General features: G+C 33.7%; 1 long non-coding RNA gene across 2 annotated transcripts; it reads right to left on the reverse strand.

Annotated features, from left to right (window-relative positions):
• Positions 1-265: 265 nt before the first annotated feature.
• On the reverse strand, positions 266-4,113 carry LOC141672627 (uncharacterized). 2 transcript variants are annotated; one of them, XR_012555620.1, is made up of 4 exons: positions 3,954-4,113; positions 3,223-3,358; positions 2,818-3,127; positions 266-1,630 (listed from the first exon to the last, which is right to left on the reverse strand). It is a non-coding gene; the product is annotated as an uncharacterized LOC141672627 (long non-coding RNA). The 2 variants fall into 2 exon arrangements; XR_012555619.1 differs by having other exon boundaries at positions 266-3,127.
• Positions 4,114-5,004: the final 891 nt, after the last annotated feature.

Consider the following 5,004-nt stretch of genomic DNA (forward strand, 5'->3'; position numbering starts at 1 on the left):
CGAGGTTGTCCTTCGGAGTGTGTTAGGTATAGGACTAGTACATTCTCTAGGATGCGTTCTTGTGGACCATAGTTTAAGTTTGACCTATAGGAGATGTGTGGCATATTTTTGGATAATAGGATTGTTGTGAATTTGGGGACTAAATTCTTTTCAAGGAAGATAGTATGTAATATCCCGTAAATTAAGAATAATATAAGAAAGGGATAATAGAAAAAAGGGATTAAAATTTGATAAGGATTAGGATATAAAATTGAATTAGACCAGTGGGTCTAAAATTTGGATCATATTTTAATATGGATAACTTGTAGGTTAAGAAATAGGGTTTTGTATCGTTATAAATACACAATATTCGTCCTCGTTTTTAATATCAAAATTCGTAGGGCTTTTCTCAGCATCAATTAGCAGTCTTGTAAAATTCATAAAAAATTAATCGTAAGTCTGAATTCCTTGATCTTGGACTTTTCGGAAAAATATTTTTGTTCTCTACAACTTTCGTGTTTCGTGTTTTCTAAGAAAACGTCGTTTAGATGGTCAAAAAGGCTAAATAAGGATCTGATCAGAATTGGAATCGTTGAGAAGGTCGAGATTTTAAATGTGTCGTGTTTAATGGGTTATTAATGATTGAATATGTGTTCTGATGTGAATTATCTATTTGCGTGATTGAGGTAAGTAACTTTTCGTCGTTATGTATTATTTGTTTACCTACATATTTTGTAAGTAACTACTCGTTGTTCCGTGTTACTTATTTGCTTACGTGTTTTGTAAGTAACTTTATGTTGCGCTCCGTATTATTGTGGAACGTATCTTATATTATTTGATTCATGTGTTTGAATATTTATTTTGATTATTGTATACATGAAATTGACATGTGATTGACAAGAAACGAATTCAAAGAAATCTCCGGTCTTATTCATGTATAAGAATTAGAACCTGATCATTGGGTAGTGTGATACATAGAACTTAGAACTAGTTTGTGCATGTTCCGTAACACATCGATACCTTGTCAAGTTTTGGTTTCACTTGACAAAGGACGTAAACTATTCTTCGATTAAAAAAAAGACAGGTTTTTGCTCCTTTTCGTATAATATTCTTGTAATAGAAAAATAATAGAAAAGAAAAAAAAAAGAAACCCTCCATCGAATAAGAATAAGAACCCGGTCACTTGGGAAGTGTGGTATAAAGTATAAAATGCCGGTCACTGCCAAAGTATGGCATAAGGTGTGATTCAGTACTATGGGATTAAAGATAAAAATTTGTTATTAAGATTTATTGATTGATTAATAATTGTGATGATGTGGATTATACAATATATTTTGCACTCTATCATAATTAAAATATTAACAAAAACAAGAACACTTTGCTCATCACCAAAGATGAATGTTATTCCTCCCGCAGGCTACAAAACGTATTCAACTTTTGGTTCAGCACACCCTTCATGTTTTGTAATTAATCAGAAAAACACTTTAGATTACTAAATCTAACCTAGCATTGTTACATACACAGACAAAGAGGCTACTCACGAAGACAAAAAAACCTGAACTGTTAGACATTGCAAGCTTACTGACTTCCTCCTAGATCCAGAATCAATTAAAAGATATTATTGTGCCATCTGAACGCAAGCTATCATTAACTGCATATGGTGACATCGAGGGCAAATGATAATACAATCCAGAAGGCAAACAAGTAACATAGACCTACCTTGATGGCATCTTAGAGACCAGCATGTAGATTACAGTATTTCACTAATTCACATATATGTAAATGCACTACTAATCTAAAGTAGCTAAAGCTCTGAATGTTGCACAAGCCACTTACGACATCATATTGGATGAGATAACTAGTAAGCAAGCCACTTACGACATCATATTGGATGAGATAACTAGTAAGTTCCTTTGAAATTTACCAGAAGCTCTCGGGTGTAAGATAGCCGATAACCAAATTGCCTAGCTGGTGTTCAAAGTTGTGTTGGTTCTCAAACTTATATTGCACCATTACCGTACAATTAAAGATAAAATAATATAAAATAATAAATTCTAGAGACTAACTAACTACCACTTGTCCAGTCAGATATTATTTCACAAAGCATAAACAAATGCTAGAGGGTACAGACAGTGTGTAGAGTATTTGGACACTGGGTTGGACAGGTGGACTTGATAGAGCAACAAAAACTGTGAAAAAAGGAATTAGAGTAAAATAACACTAGGAGCCATAAATCCAGATACATTTTGTTTTTTTTTTGAGAGAGGGAGGGGGCGTGAAAAAAGGAAAATACTAGGAAGTACAGATACACGTTAGTTGACTTGCCCAACCCTTTTTAGACATGTCTATCCACTACTGTGTATCTAATATCTTGGCTTAGCGGCTAGGTTGAGTAAGCAACTGAATTTTCTGAGTGAAGTTTATAAAGATTTTGTATTGACAATATGGAATTGTTAAGCGAGTAACTGATATTTCCTGTATAATCAATTCAATTAAAACAAATTGTTCCAAAGTATGCAAGTCCCATATGACTACGAAAAGTCAACCTGACGAAATTTGGCTGTAAGATCAGCAATTTTTCACCTAATTCTAGTCCTTGAATATCTAAAAAGACAACTTACCGCAAGACTTACTTGTAGACTTTCAGATGATACCCATCAAATTTTTGGTTCAAACCAAGTCCAGTTCACAGGTTCTCATTTTGAAGTAAAATTATCTTTGGATGTGAGTGCAGATGTATGTGACATATATTAACATATATACAAACACTAGAGGATATAATGATGATATATGAGATGGAAGTTTGCAACATAACAAGTTTAAGGACATTATACTCACATTGGAAACTGACAGATGTGCGAAGATTTCGTGGTGGAGCAGGTTCTTCCATGTCCCTGTTTGCTTTCACTTACAAGTTGCGTGCAGCAGTCAATTTCCAATCTGGGATCTCAGGAGGAGGACCAAATATGTTATGCCCTCTAAGTTCCTTGCATTAAGCATCAGATAACTGCTTCTTAATTATGATGTCAGACTCCCCTAGCGTACCACTCAACTCACGCTGCTGGGCCACCTTTGGGAGAGTGGTAGGCTTCTTTGGAGAGACATCCCCCTCAGTACTGAAGGAAATCTGACTTGTATGTGCTGCTTGCTGATAAAAAAATGACCAAGTAAACGTAAAACTCATCAGAACAATTCGATAAGATGGTTCAAACATATAATAGTTTCATCAAAAACATATAGTACCTGAACAATCCGCACCGTTGTTTTGTTGTTAGAACTGAAGTTCATACCGCCTAATTCTAGTTCCCCATTCTGACAATCATTCTTATTTCCAGTAACCTCCTATAACTTATGCCCTTCACAAGGCTTCCTGCAAGTGCTATATTCAAATAAAATCAAAACACCAATATATAGGAACATAGATGGCAGACTATATGAAAAAAAGCTTGGTATGAGAATCAAATTTGGACAGATATAGATTCATGAATGCAGCATTACAAATTATTATCGCAAGTCACAAGACAGGAGACAACTCTAAAAACAGTGAAATGGAAGGGGAACAAAAAGAAAGTTTGATTACTGGCGGAGTTTTAAAACTTTTTTTTTAAAAAAAACAAAATTTTCCAATCTAACATATAGTTTTTTAAAATTCCTCCTAACTCTATCTTGATTATGTTGGAAGAAATCACATTCATCAACTATTACACAGTTTTACGATCAATGGAAAAAATTGCAACATAGACTACATATAAAAAAACATAATCACTAATTCCGCAAGTTCAAGAAATACACTTATAATTTATATCTGCGTTTCTTTTTATCCGAATTCAGCAAACTTGTAATTGTTCAAAGCAACAAGAACTAAACACCTTTGATCCATAGTGAAATCCTGAAGTGACAATAAATATATAAACAACAGTAACTCAAATCCACAATTCAGTTTTTAAAAGTCTAATAGAAGAATAGTTACTTACTTCCATGGAGAGTTGGACCTAGTAAACGTTTTTGCTCCAAGTTCTACTAGGTCGACTTGTTTATCGTAGAAATCCAACAAAAACTAAATATACATACTTTAATATGGACGAAAATAATCCGCAACAATGCATCACGGATTCATCAAAGATCCGCCTAAGATACGACTCTTAAACAAAAGTTTCAAAACAAAATTAACATTTTTCAATAATTAAAAAAATCAAACAGTCTCATAACTATTCTAAAAAGGGCCAAGCACTTGAATATTGAAATATTCGAGCTAAATTTTACGGTCATAGATATGCGGCTAAAGGCCAAAAATAACAAAAATAATAACTCCGCGGATTAACGAAATCTAAAAGAGGCGGCCAAAAATACCGACTGACTACGCTTTCTCAAAAGGGGTAATAGAAAATACGCTCATACAGTATGGGTATTTGGCCTGACAATTTTTTATTTAATTTCTGTAAAGAAAAATACGCTATCTATGTCTGGGTATTCAGGAGTACGCTATCTCGGTTATGGTATCTACATTGATTTTTTAATTTGTAATTTCTAAATGCTAGATACGCTAATTCAGTATGGGTATTTGGGCTGACAATTTTTTATTTAATTTCTGTAAAGAAAAATACGCTATCTGTGTATGGGTATTCCGGAGTACGCTATCTCGGTTAGGGTATCTACTTTGATTTTTTAATTTGTAATTTCTAAATGCTAGATACGCTAATTCAGTATGGGTATTTGGGCTGACAATTTTTTATTTAATTTCTGTAAAGGTAAAATACGCTATCTGAATCTGGGTAATGTGGAGTACGCTTTCTCGGTCAGGGTATCTAGTTGGCTATTTTTTATTTTTATTTTCTAAACACTAGTTACGCTTTCTTGGTTGGGGTAATCGAAAATACGCTTACTCAGTCAGGGTATCTTGGTGTTTGCTGAAGGCTAGATACGCTTTTTAAAAAAGAGTAACTTGACTAATTACATTTTTAATGTATTTTAGGAAAGCCCAATTACGCTAACCTAGTTTGGGTATTACTAAATACGCCTTCTGAG

The sequence above is a fragment of the Apium graveolens genome, chromosome 7 (assembly GCF_009905375.1).
Source record: "Apium graveolens cultivar Ventura chromosome 7, ASM990537v1, whole genome shotgun sequence".
In the NCBI taxonomy this organism is placed as follows: Eukaryota; Viridiplantae; Streptophyta; class Magnoliopsida; order Apiales; family Apiaceae; genus Apium; species Apium graveolens.